Source organism: Saccopteryx bilineata, chromosome 3, assembly GCF_036850765.1.
Source record: "Saccopteryx bilineata isolate mSacBil1 chromosome 3, mSacBil1_pri_phased_curated, whole genome shotgun sequence".
In the NCBI taxonomy this organism is placed as follows: Eukaryota; Metazoa; Chordata; class Mammalia; order Chiroptera; family Emballonuridae; genus Saccopteryx; species Saccopteryx bilineata.
In genome coordinates this window covers 189341522-189356435 of record NC_089492.1, presented here as the reverse complement: position 1 = coordinate 189356435, position 14914 = coordinate 189341522, and positions in this window count along the sequence as shown.

The window sequence follows — 14914 nt, the reverse complement described above, 5'->3', positions numbered from 1 at the left end:
TCAGAGCCCCTTGTTGACTATTAATTCCATGCATGGCACATGTAAATTTCAGACCTCCATGTGCACAGCACAAGGGAACGTACTTTGAGACTCACAGTCCAGCTGTCACCCACATTCTTGGAGATGTCAGCAGGGGGCTGGGATGCAGGTGCCAGCTTGTGCTAGAAGTGATAGCCACTCTGGGAAGGAAATCTGGGCTGCTCCCCACTGCAGGGAGAATCTTGAAGTGTAGTGAGGAAAAGAGCTTCATGTTTGAAGTCAAGAGACCTTCCCTTTCCACCTCTATGGTTTTGTTTCCTTAGACCTCAGAGTCTTCATCTCTAAGCTTGTGAGAATGCCTGACATGCCAACCATCGTGGCGAACCGTAAAGATCAGGTGGGGTGGAAACCCCTTAAAATCATATAGTGCTTCCTGGATATAAGGAGGTTATTGTTTGCTTGATCTGCACTGGCCCTCTGGGTGTAGGGAATGTGGTCAGTGTTCAATTCAATGTAACTTGCAGAGAAGTCAAGACACAGCACAGGTCATTGATTATAAAGGCCACCTGTGCCCATCTCTCACATCACAGATGCAATGAGTCTTTGGAGTTGCACAATATGTGTCTCAGTGGCTCCCAAAACAACCAATCCTTTGATATTAAATTTAAATACCTATATTTTTAATTTCTCATCAGAGTTCCTTGGGAATAGAAAGGTTTTATGTATGTGTGTGTGTGTGTTTCATTTTGCAGAAGTCAATTAATAATAACAGAGCCTGACCAGATGGTGGCACAGTGGATAGAGCATCAACCTGGGATGTAGAGGACCCAGGTTTGAAACCCTCAGGCCACCAGCTTGAGCACAGGATCCCTGGTTTGAGCATGGGATCATAGACATGACCTCATGGTCATAGGCTTGATCCCAAAGGTTGCTGGTTTGAGTCCAAGGTTACTGGCTTGAGCCCAAGGTTGCTGGCTTGAGCAAGGGGTCACTGGCTCTGCTGGAGCCCTCCATCAAGGCACATATGAGAAAGCAATCAATGAACAAATAAGTTGCTGCAACAAAGAATTGATGTTTCTCATCTCTCTCCCTTCCTGTCTGTCTGTCCCTGTGTTGGGCAGATAAAATATATTATGCTCACTTTGTTAAAGATGGCGCTGCCCACATGGAAGCCATTGCCCAGGTGATATTAATGTGTGTTGGGGGCGGGCTGTGGGCAAGCAGGATCCTTGTCGCCTGGGGCTTGGTTTTAGGACTAAGCCTTTTCCACCCTTTTTGATGTGGGGTGGTACAATCCATCATGCCTCAGATAAGTGACTTTGTATTAGAGACTTCCCTATTTTGTATATGGATTAAAGGTTTTGATTTCTGTACTATAAAGTGGGGCAGACCAGGAGCTTGCTCTCTCGGTTCCTGAGATAAGCATTAGAGAGGAGAGCAGAGAAAGGCCACATGGAGGAGGCCAGGAGAGGCAGCCAAGATGGCGGAGTGCTGAAGGAGAAGCCAATTTGTGCAGAGTTTGTGCAGGGAGAAGGAAGGAGGTAGGGAACAGAGGTGAATAAGTCTGATGAGCTAGAAACCTTTGATTCTAGGAAACTCGGATAAGTTAGTAGCTTTGTGAACACTGAATGAGTGGGTTTTGGAGCCCAGTGTGTGTTTTTACTTGCCTGCCAGGTGCAAGCTAGGATTAAAGGTAATGCCTCACCAGTTCTTGGCTCCCTTGTTTTTTTACTGACTGTCCGAATCCAATGCAAACCTGCATGGGCTGGGCAGCTGTGATGGTGGCCCTGGCTTTACACCCTGTCTGTCCCTCTCTCTGCACCATTTTTCTGTCTCTCTCACTTGCTAAATAATAATAATAATAATAATAATAATAATAATAAAATAGTTTAAAGTTAAAAAAACTGGTTCTGTGGTTAGACCCATTGTGCCAGAATGATTTGGCATTGTAGGGCCTAAGGGGCTGCCTGAGGCTGGTGCCCTCAGGAGGGAGCCTGCCACATTTGACAGCTCCTAGCCTCTCCAGAGACCAGTGCCTGCTTGAGAAAAAAGAGGAGCCCAAAGGGGTTTGTCCCTCACAGTTCCAAGGGTCAGCTGTCCCCACCAGCTAGCTCCCTTTGCTGCTGCTCTACACAAAAGGCACAGGACAACAATGTGTCTTTATAAACATCTCCTGCAACTCACAGACTTAACAGTTTAAAGAAACTCATTGGAAGAAACAGCAGCATTGCAATTCTGGCAACATTCTAGGGATTTTTTTTCTTTCCCCATTTTAACTGTTAAATTCATCTCCAACACTGCACACATGAATGAAATCAATAGTCTTATCAGATCCCAAATCCGTCAGCCAATGTCTCCCCACCACCTGGAGCCAAAAGCCTCTTAGCGCATGTAAGGACCAAGAAAAGATCAGAATGTTTAAAATAATAGGATGCAGGCTAGGCACTAACAGAACAGGGAACTTAAGTGTTACAGGCAGGCCCTGCTCCTGACCGTTAGGAATGCCATGCCCAAGGTTGTTCAAGATGCTGACTCACTGACCACAAAATAACAGTATATGTGTTTAGACTTGCAGAATTTTGAAAAATTCCATTCCATATTTGGGTTGTTATGCCATAAGTATGAATTAGCCAATAGCTAACCGCCACATTTACTTCTATGAACTGCATGCTTGCTCAGCTTATATAAGGACTTAGTTGTAAGCGCCAGGCGCAATTTCCGTTTATAGCTCCTTGTGGGTATGGTGTCTCTGGACATCAGGGAATTCACTCCTGCACAGGTTAAACTGGCCAATAAAGAAACATCTATACTCCTGGAAGTCTCTGACGTCTGTTCTCACACCCGGTGCATGCTACAGCGCACATGTAATAATAAGGTCCACTCATGGGGCATCTACCATATGCCAAGCATTTTATATATATATCATCTTGTGGGTATGTTGGGCAGATAAAATGTATTATGCTCACTTTGTTAAAGATGGTGCTGCCCATGTGGAGGCTGTTGCCCAGGTGATATTAATGTGTGTCTCTGTGGGCTGTGGGCAGGCAGGACCATTGTAGCCTGGGGCTTGGTTTTAGGACTAAGCCTTTCCCACCCTTTTTGATGTGGGGTGGTACAATCCAATCATGCCTCAGAGAAGTGACTTTGTATTAGAGACTTCCCTATTTTGTATATTGGATTAAAGGTTTGGATTTCTACACTATAAAATAGGGGCAGAGCGGGAGCTTGCTCTTGGTTCCTGAGATTAGTATTAGAGAGAGCAGAGAGCAGAGAAAGGCCCCGTGGAAGAGGCCAGGAGAAGCAGCCAAGATGGCGGAGTGTTGAGTGAGAAGCTAGTTAGTGCAGAGTTTGTGCAGAGAGAAGGAAGGAGATGGGGAACAGAGGTGAATAAGTCTGGTGAGCTAGAAACTTTTGATTCTAGAAAACTTGGATAAGTCAGTAGCTTTATGAGCACTGAATGTGAGTGGGTTTTGGAGCCCAGTGTGTGTTTTTATTTGCCCACCAGGTACAAGCTAGAATTAAAGCTAATGGCCCACCAGTTCTTGGCTCTGTTGTTTCTTTACCGACTGTCCTAATCCAATGCGAACCTGCATAGGCCAGGCTGCTGTGATGGTGGCCCTGGCCATGGCTTCTGGCTTTATAGGGTACTAATATAATTTTAAATAGTTGAATGGAAAATGCTCAGAAGTGAAGAAAACTTCTTGAGGTAGCCAAAGCAGTGAAGCCCCTGAACATTTTCTCCTTGACTTTAATTTAATTATAATGTTTGCTCAATAAATGCATTGAATGGATTAATGAATAAGTAAATGAATGTGTGACTGAATGACTGACTCTCTTTTTCCCCATCTATTAATCAGTCTGTGTGTCTTTCTGTCTGAAGACAGGCAGAGACTATGACTAAAATGAGCCTGGGGCCCTGGCCGGTTGGCTCAGTGGTAGAGCGTCGGCCTGACGTGCAGGGGACCCAGGTTCGATTCCCGGCCAGGGCACATAGGAGAAGCGCCCATTTGCTTCTCCACCCCCACCCCCTCCTTCCTCTCTGTCTCTCTCTTCCCCTCCCACAGCCAAGGCTCCATTGGAGCAAAGATGGCCCGGGCGCTGGGGATGGCTCCTTGGCCTCTGCCCCAGGCGCTAGAGTGGCTCTGGTCGTGGCAGAGCGACGCCCCGGAGGGGCAGAGCATCACCCCCTGGTGGGCAGAGCATCGCCCCCGGTGGGCGTGCCGGGTGGATCCCGGTTGGGCGCATGCGGGAGTCTGTCTGACTGTCTCCCCCCATTTCCAGCTTCAGAAATAAATAAATAAATAAATAAATAAATAAATAAATAAATAAATAAAATGAGCCTGGTGTGTGTTTTTATTTGCCTGCTGGGTGCAAGCTAGGATTAAAGATGATGGCCCACCAGTTCTTGGCTCTGTTGTTTCATTACTGTCTGTCTGAATCCAATGCGAACCTGCATGGGCCAGGCTGCTGTGATGGTGGCCGTGGATTCTGGCTTTATAGACAGCAAGTTGGCGTGTTTGTCACTCTCTCTGCTGCTGGCATCCCACACAGATGGACACAGAGGCTGCCTCAAGGCACGGACCCAAGAGCTCCTGCGAAACAGTGCAGGAGAACTCACTCAGCCTCATCTACTGAGCTTTTACTGTGCATGCAGCCCTGTGAAGCTCTGAGAGGGTTTGAAAGGAGATGGGAAGAGTGGACTGAGGTTCCTCATTTGTGCAGAGTGTGTGACAAAGGTAGATGCCCAAATGAGGGCCAGGGTCTTCAGGTAAGGGAGGGGTGGGCTCAGACTCATGGGCAGTAAAGTCAGGAGCACCTCCTTCCTCTCCTGCAGCCTTCATGCCTGGATCCCAGCACTATGAGGGTGCATAGCCAGAGCAGAGATGTTTTGCCTTCTTGTAGCATCTTTGCCTCAATAAGGCAAACTTTCACAGCTGCCTGGATGTGATAGAATCTACATCAACTGATGCACAGGGAGAGCAGACGAGCAGAGGCTGGTATGTCTGCCCACCCAGCCTTTCCAGTGAGAGCACTTGGTCCTGAACCCTCTCCCCCTTCCTAGGTGGAAGGCATCGTGTCAGGAGCAGTTGGAAGGACGGAACCTAGACGCACTGCCCCTGCTTGCTCCTCCAACATCCTCCAACAACACGTCCTCCTCTTCCTGGGTCCCAGCCCTCTCCTTGTCCTCACCCTTAGCAAGCACAGCCCTGAGGCTGCCTCTGAGACAGACAGTGTTGAGCAGATAAAATATATTATGCTCACTTTGTTAAAGATGGTGCTGCCCACATAGAAGCTCATCACTCAGTATTGGTCAAATAAGTTTGTAAATATGATATATATGTTTGCTCACTTATAGTTTGCATTGGGTTTGGGGGACAGGCTGTAAGCAGGTAGGGATGTTATAGCCTAAGGCTTAGTTTTAAGACTAAGCCTTTCCCACCCTTTTTGATGTGGGTGGTGCAGTCTCATGAGAAATCCCATTATGCCTCAGATAAGTGAATTTTTATCAGAGACTTCCTTGTTCGTATATTGGATTAAAGGTTTTGAATCTACACCAGGGGTCAGGAACCTATGGCTCGTGAGCCAGACGTGGCTCTTTTGATGGCTGCATCTGGCTCACAGACAAATCTTTAATATAAAAAATAATAACGTTAGAAATAACACAACTGAAAACTGGAGGCAGACAACACCAAGCCTAGACTCAACCAACTCTACAAATAAAACACCATTATGAGAAGACAAAGGAGTGCAACCCAAATGAAACCACAAGAGACACCTTTGAGAGATGAGCTGAGTGATATGGAAATAATCAAACTTCCAGATGCAGAGTTCAAAATAATGATTGTAAGGATGCTTAGGGATCTTAGAACAACAATGGAGGGGCAGTTTGAAAACCTAAATAAAGAAATAGCAAGTATAAAAAAGGATATTGAAATATTAAAAAAGAATCAGTCAGAGATGACAAATACAATATCAGAAATGAAGACCACAATGGAAGGAATTAAAAACAGGATGGATACAGCTGAGGATCGAATCAGCGAGTTGGAGGACAACTGGAATGAAGGCATAAAAGCAGAGAAGAAAAGAGACTCAAAAAGTCAGAGGAAACACTTAGAGAGCTCTGTGACAACATAAAGAGAAATAACATCCGCATCATAGGGGTTCCTGAAGAAGAAGAAAAAGAACAAGAGATAGAGACTTTGTTCAATCATATCATAACTGAAAACTTCCCCAAATTAATGCAAGAGAAACTCTCACAAGTCCAAGAAGCACAGAGAACTCCATTAAAGAGAAACCCAAAGAAACCTACACCAAGACACATCATAATTAAAATACCAAAGCTAAGCGATAAAGAGAAAATATTAAAAGCTGCAAGAGAAAAAAAAGTTATCACCTACAAAGGAGCCCCCATAAGGATAACATCCGACTTCTCAACAGAAACACTTGAGGCCAGAAGGGAATGGCAAGAAATATTCAAAGTAATGCAGAACAAGAACCTACAACCAAGACTACTTTATCCAGCAAGGCTATCGTTTAAAATCGAAGGAGAAATAAAAAGCTTCCCAGACAAAAAACAACTCAAGGAATTCATTACAACCAAACCAATGCTGCAAGAAATGTTAAGGGGCCTGTTGTAAACAGATCAAAGTTGGAAAAGAATATAGCAAAAAAAGGAATACACCTTTAAAGAAGAAAATGGCAATAAACAACTACATATCAATAATAACCTTAAATGTAAATGGATTAAATGATCCAATCAAAAGACATAGGTAGCTGCGTGGATAAGAAAACAGGACCCATACATATGTTGTCTACAAGAGACACACCTTAGAACAAAAGACACACATAGATTGAAGGTAAAAGGATGGAAAAAAACATTTCATTCAAACGGAAATGAAAAAAAAGCTGGGGTAGCAATACTTATATCAGACAAATTGGACTTTAAAACAAAGGATATAGTAAGAGATAAAGAAGGCCACTACATAATGATAAAGGGAGTAATCCAACAGGAAGATATAACTATTATAAATATCTATGCACCTAATATAGGAGCACCCAAATATATAAAGCAGACTTTGATGGATTTAAAGGGCGAGATCAACAGCAATACTATAATAGTAGGAGATTTCAATACCCCACTAACATCACTAGATAGATCCTCAAGAAAGAAAATTAACAAAGAAACAGCAGACTTATTGGAAACACTAGATCAACTCGATTTAATAGATATCTTCAGATCCTTTCACCCTAAAGCAGCAGAATATACATTCTTTTCAAGTGCTCATGGTACATTCTCTAGGATAGACCACATGTTAGGGCACAAAAGTGCTCTCAACAAATTTAAGAAGACTGAAATCATATCAAGCACTTTCTCCGATCACAACAGCATGAAACTAGAAATGAACCACACAGAAAAGCTCAAAAATTCTCAAACACATGGAAACTAAATAGCAGGTTGTTAAATAATGAATGGATTAAGAATGAGATCAAAGAAGAAATAAAAAAATTCCTAGAAACGAATGACAATGAGCATACAACAACTCAAAATTTATGGGACACAGCGAAAGCAGTGCTGAGAGGGAAGTTCATAGCACTACAGGCACACTTTCAGAAGCTAGAAAAAGCTCAAATAAACAACTTAACCCTGCATCTAAAAGAATTAGAAAAAGAACAGCAAGTAAAGCCCAAATGTAGTAGAAGGAAGGAAATAATAAAGATCAGAGCAGAAATAAATGACATAGAGGCTAAAGAAACAATACAGAGGATCAATGAAACTAGGAGCTGGTTCTTTGAAAAGGTAAACAAGATTGATGAACCTTTAAGTAGACTCACCAAGAAAAAGAGAGAGAGGACTCAAATAAATAAAATTAGAAATGAGAGAGGAGAAATAACAACTGACACAACAGAAATACAAAATATTCTAAGAAAATACTATGAAGAACTGTATGCCAAAAAACTAGACAACCTAGATGAAATGGACAAATTCCTTGAAACGTACAATCTTCCAAAAATCAATCTGGAAGAATTGGAAAACCTAAACAGACTGATTACACCAAATGAGATCGAAAACAGTTATCAAAAAACTCCCAACAAAGAAAAGTCCAGGGCCCGATGGCTTCACAACGGAATTCTACCAAATATTCAAAGAAGAACTAACTCCTATCCTTCTCAAACTATTTCAAAAAATTCAAGAGGAAGAAAGACTTCCAAGCTCCTTTTATGAGGCGAGCATAATTCTGATTCCAAAACCAGGCAAAGACAACACAAATAAAGAAAATTATAGGCCAATATCTCTGATGAATATAGATTGAAAATCCTCAACAAAATATTAGCAAACCGGATCCAACAATATATGGAAAAAATCATACACCATGATCAAGTGGGATTTATTCTGGGGAGGCAAGGCTGGTACAATATTCACAAATCAATCAATGTGATTCATCACATAAACAAAAGAAAGGAGAAAAACCATATGATAATTTCAATAGATGCAGAAAAAGCATTTGATAAAATCCAGCACCCATTCATGATCAAAACTCTCAGCAAAGTGGGAATACAGGGAACATACCTCAACATGATAAAAGCCATCTATGACAAACCCACAGCCAACATCATACTCAATGGGCAAAAATTAAAAGCAATCCCCTTAAGATCAGGAACAAGGCAGGGGTGCCCCCTTTCACCACTCTTATTTAACATAGTCCTGGAAGTCCTAGCCACAGCAATCAGACAAGAAGAAGAAATAAAAGGCATTCAAGTTGGAAAAGAAGAAGTAAAACTATCATTATTTGCAGATGATATGATATTGTATATAGAAAACCCTAAAGTCTCAGTCAAAAAACTACTGGACCTGATAAATAAATTCAGCAAAGTGGCAGGATATAAAATCAATACTCAGAAATCAGAAGCATTTTTATACACCAACAATGAACAGTCAGAAAGAGAAATTAAGGAAACAATCCCCTTCACAATTACAACCAAAAAAATAAAGTACTGAGGAGTAAACTTAACCAAGGAGACTAAAGACTTGTACTCGGAAAATTACAAAGCATTGATAAAAGAAATCAAGGAAGATACAAACAAGAGGAAGCATATACCGTGCTCATGGTTAGGAAGAATAAACATCATTAAAATGTCTATATTACCCAAAGCAATCTATAAATTCAATGCAATACCAATTAAAATACCAATGACATACTTCAAAGATATAGAACACATATTCCAAAAATTTATATGGAACCAAAAGAGGACACGAATAGCCTCAGCAATCTTAAAAAAGAAGAATAAAGTGGGAGGTATCACACTTCCTGATATCAAGTTATACTACAAGGCCGTTGTACTCAAAACAGCCTGGTACTGGCATAAGAACAGGCATATAGATCAATGGAACAGAACAGAGAACCCAGAAATAAACCCACAGTTCTATGGACAACTGATATTTGACAAAGGAGGTAAGGAAATACAATGGAGTAAAGACAGCCTCTTTAACAAATAGTGTTGGGAAAATTGGACAGCTACCTGCAAAAAATGAAACTAGATCACCAGCTTACACCACTCATAAAAATAAACTCAAAATGGATAAAAGACTTAAATGTAGGCCGTGAAACCATAAACATCTTAGAAGAAAACATAGGCAGTAAGCTCTCCGACATCTCTCGGAGCAATATATTTGCTGATTTATCTCCACGGGGAAGTGAAATAAAAGACAGGATAAACAAATGGGACTATATCAAACTAAAAAGCTTTTGCACAGCTAAAGACAACAAGAACAGAATAAAAAGACAAACTACACAATGGGAGAACATATTTGACAATACGTTTGATAAGGGGTTAATAACCAAAATTTATAAAGAACTTGTAAAACTCAACACCAGGAAGACAAACAACCCAATCCAAAAATGGGCAAAAGAGATGAATAGACACTTCTCCAAAGAGGACATACAGATGGCCAATAGGCATATGAAAAAATGCTCAACATCACTAATCATTAGAGAAATGCAAATTAAAACCACAATGAGATATCACCTCACACCAGTCAGAATGGCGCTTATCAACAAAACAACACAGAATAAGTGCTGGCGAGGATGTGGAGAAAAGGGAACCCTCCTGCACTGCTGGTGGGAATGCAGACTGGTGCAGCCACTGTGCAAAACAGTATGGAGATTCCTCAACAAACTGAAAATTGAACTGCCTTTTGACCCAGCTATCCCACTTTTAGGAATATACCCCAAGGACACCATAGAACGGCTCGAAAAGGAGAAATGCACCCGCATGTTTGTGGCAGCATTGTTCACAATAGCGAAGATCTGGAAACAGCCCAAGTGTCCGTCAGAGGACGAGTGGATTAAAAAGCTTTGGTACATATATACTATGGAATACTACTCAGCCATAAGAAATGATGACATCGGATCATTTACAATAACATGGATGGACCTTGACAACATTATACGGAGTGAAATAAGTAAATCAGAAAAAAAAAAAAAAAACTAAGATGAATCCATACATAGAAGGGACATAAAAATGAGACTCAGAGACATGAACAAGAATGTGATGGCAACAGGGGCGGGAGGTTGGGGGAGGGGGGAGGGGGTGAAGAAGGAGAGGGGGGTTAAGGGAGGAGAGGAGCACAAAGAAAACCAGATAGAAGGTGACAGAAGACAATAAAAAAAAAAAGAAAAAAAAAAAAAATAATGTGCCTGACCAGGCAGTGGCGCAGTGGATAGAGCATCAGATTGGGATGCAGAAGGACCCAGGTTTGAGACCCCGAGGTCGCCAGCTTGAGTGCGGGCTCATCTGGTTTGAGCAAGGTTCACCAGCTTGGACCCAAGGTCACTGGCTCCAGCAAGGGGTTGCTCGGTCCACTGAAGGCCCGCGGTCAAGGCACATGTGAGAAAGCAATCAATGAACAACTAAGGTGTTGCAACGCGCAATGAAAAACAAATGAATGATGCTTCTCATCTCTCTCAGTTCCTGTCTGTCTGTCCCTGTCTATCCCTCTCTCTGACTCACTCTCTGTCTCTGTAATAAATAAATTAAAAAAAATTAAAAAGGGATTTAAAAAAAATAATAATAACTTTAAAAATATAAAACATTCTCATGTATTACAATCCATTCATTTCCTACCACTCATGTTCATGGTTGCGGGTAGCTGGAGCCAATCACAGCTGTCCTCCAGGACAACACCAAATTTTTATTGGATAATGCATAACGTCCACGGGTCGTTGTATGGCTCTCACGGAATTACATTTTAAAATATGTGGCATTCATGGCTCTCTCAGCCAAAAAGTTTCCCGACCCCTGATCTACACTATAAAGTGGGGCAGACCGGGAGCTTGCTCTTTCTCAGTTCCTGAGATTAGTATTAGAGGAGAGAAAAGAGAAAGGCCATGGGGAAGAGAGGAGAAGCAGCCAAGATGGCAGAGTGTTGAAGGAGAAGTCAGTTTGTACAGAGTTTATGCAAAGAGGAGATGGGGAACAGAGGTGGATGCGACTGGTGAGGTTAGAAACCTTTGATTCTAGGAAACTCGGATAAACCAGTGGTTTTGGAGCCCGGTGTGTGTTTTACTTGCCCGCTGGGTGCAAGCTAGGATTAAAGCTAATGGCCCACTAGTTCTTGGCTCTGTTGTTTCATTACCGTCTGTCTGAATCCAATGTGAACCTGCATGGGCCAGGCTGCTGTGATGGTGGCTGTGGATACTGGCTTTATAGACAGCAAGTTGGTGTGTTTGTCACTCTCTCTGCTGCTGGCATCCCACACAGATGGACACAGAGGCTGCCTCAAGGCATGGACCCAAGAGCTCCCGGGAAACAGTGCAGGAGAACTCACTCAGCCTCATCTACTGAGCTTTTACTGTGCATGCAGCCCTGTGAAGCTCTGAGAGGGTTTGAAAGGAGATGGTAAGAGTGGACTGAGGTTCCTTGTGAATGGATAAGCAACCAGTGTTTGTCTGCATTTGATGGGTACCAGGATGTGTTGTAATCAGGTACAATAAAACATGCAGCCACAAAAATGATCATCATGAGACACAAACAGGAGGCATGGAGCACATGCTGGGCCATACTGGGAAGCACCAGGGTTGGTCAGAAAGCAGAGGGAGTGAGAGAAATGCGGGCAAGAGCCTTTATTGTGGTTTTGTAGGAAGAAATAGGTGAAGCAGGTGAGCAGGCTTAGGATTGGCCAGGCTGAATACTTTCAGTGGGTGAGGCATGGGTGCTGGCCCAGTTATCTGACACTTGGCCCTGGGGGGATTGGCCTGAAGTGTGAGAGCACCACAGAGGAGGTGTGGGGGGTGGGCTCTGGATCTGTTGGCTTATGTATGAAAGGTGATTTCAAAGAGGAGTTTGCTGTCTCTAGAAATTGGCTAACCCTGGCAGGGACAATCCCTCTAGGCCAGGGGTCTCAAACTCAACTCAGCATGTGGGCCGCAGAGCAAGATCACAGCCATTGGGCGGGCTGCACTAGGTCTACAAAAGGCAACTGTTACGCAACACTTTTCTCACTGCAGTTGAAAACAAAAAAAAATCAGTACAACAAGCACAATCATACATGCAGTTTACTCAGTGTCACAAAACGACCAGAAACTGTAGTTCGCATCACAACTGCTGTTAACTAAGCTAATATCTAGCTAGGATGCTAGAGAAATGAAAAATACAAGTAGGCCCCTAGGCTTACTTAATTTTATCCAAAATATTTTGAACTTTGTGGATTAGTCTGCGGGCCGCACAAAATTGTTCGGCAGGCCGCAAGTTTGAGACCCCTGCTCTAGGCCAATGTAAAGCCAGTAGCTATGTGCTGTGTGGAAATCTAATGTAGAGGGGCATGATATATCTGTCACTTTCTAGAAACAAGAAGTCCTGGAAAAGGGAGGAGTAGGGGGAGGAAGGAAGAAGGGAAAGAAGGCAGAGGAAGGGGTGGGGGAGAAAAGGGAATTTTTGATATTTATTCAAAAGAGTCGAAAACTTACATCCACACAAGAACACATAGATGCACATGTGTAAAGCCAGAAGCCATGGCCAGGGCCACTATCACAGCAGCCCGGCCCATGCAGGTTCGCATTGGATTCGGACAGTCGGTAAAGAAACAGCAGAGCCAAAAACTGATGGGCCATAGTCTTTAATTCTAGCTTGCACCTGGCGGGCAAGTAAAAATACACACTGGGCTCCAAAACCCAGTCACATTCAGTGCTCACAAAGCCACTGACTTATCCGAGTTTCCTAGAATCAAAGGTTTCTAGATCACCAGACTTATTCACCTCTGTTCCCCATCTCCTTCCTTATCCCAAATACAAACTCTACACAAACTGGCATCTCACTCAGCACTCCACCATCTTGGCTGCTTCTCCTGGCCTCCTCCACGTGGCCTTTCTCTGCTCTCCTCTCTCTCTCTTCTAATCTCAGGAACCAAGAGCATAAGCTCCCACTCCGGCCCCATTTTATAGTGTAGAAATCCAAACTCTTAATCCAATATACAAAATAGGGAAGTCTCTAATACAAAGTCACTTCTCTGAGGCATGATTGGATTGTACCGCCCCACATCAAAAAGGGTGGGACAGGCTTAATCCCAAAACCAAGCCCCAGGTTACAAGGATTCTGCCTGCCTTTAGCCCACCCCAACACACATTAATATCACCTGGGCGACGGCCTCCTCGTGTTATCTTTAACAAAGTGAGCATAATACATTTTATCTTCCCAACAACATGGATGTTTATAACAGTTTTATTCACAATTTCCAATACCTGGAAGCAACCAAGATGTCCTTTAGTAAGTGAATGGATAAATATACTTTATCCTGCTGTATCCTGTTTGTACATCCAGACATGGAATATTAATTCAGCACTGAAAACAAACGAGCTATCAAACCAAAAAAAAAGACATGGAGGGAGCCTTAGATGAACATTACCAAGTAAAAAAGCCAATCTGAAAAAGAATGCAGACTGCATAACTCCAACATATCACATTACAGAGAAGGCAAAAACTATGACGAATAAAAATATCAGCGTTTGCCCAGGAGTTCAAGAAGAGGAAGGGATGATTAGGCAGAACACAGAGAATCTGGGGGGTACTGAGCCTGTCCTGTGTTATACATGTGTCCAAACCCACAGAATGTACAAGACCAAGAGTGAACCTTAGTGTAAACTATGGATTGTGGGTGAAAATGATGCCAATGTGGGTTCATCACTTGCAACAAATGTCCCACTCTGGGGGGGAGATGTTGATGGTGGGGGAAGCTGTGAGGAAAGAGGTATATGGGATACATCTGTACTTTCTTCTCAATTCTGCTGTGAATCTAAAACTGCTGTAAGAAATTGAAGTCTATTTTTTCAAAAAAAGAAGAAAAGGAAAAGAGGGAGGAAGGAAGGGTTCTGCAGAGGATTGAAGCCCTGTTTCTGAAATCTTTTCTCCCCTTTTTTAGAAATACAATGACATTTATACTAGCCACCAACTCCCTAGCCACCTCCTGGCCCCCGGTGATTGAGATGACAGCAGTCTGGGGTCTGTGCCCCCGACTCAGTCATCCTCCTGGGGTCTCTGCTCCCTGTCGTGCTGGAGTTACTCCCCAGGGCCCATGGGAAACAAAGGACCCCTTGGCCTCCATGAGCAGGTGCTGGGGCTTCCCTGTGCCTGTCTGCTCTGAGGGGTGTATGAGCCCCAGCTTCTCCCACATGTCAGCTTCCTCAGGGTTCAGGGTTTGTCTTTCTTTGCTCTCACCCTACATGTACCACCCCTCTTATTCTTCTTTTGATGACACTCCTGCCCCCACCTTCTGGAAAAGGCTTTATCAAAGTTAAGCTCAGCTCAGAGCCCCCAGGGTCGATCAGGACTTCAGATGACAGACCCTCCACTTCAGTGCGTTGGGAGGGACTGTATGTGGGCACATTGGTTCATTTTTACTGCTCTTGGACTTGAATTTGAATGTGATTATCTTCATCAGTGT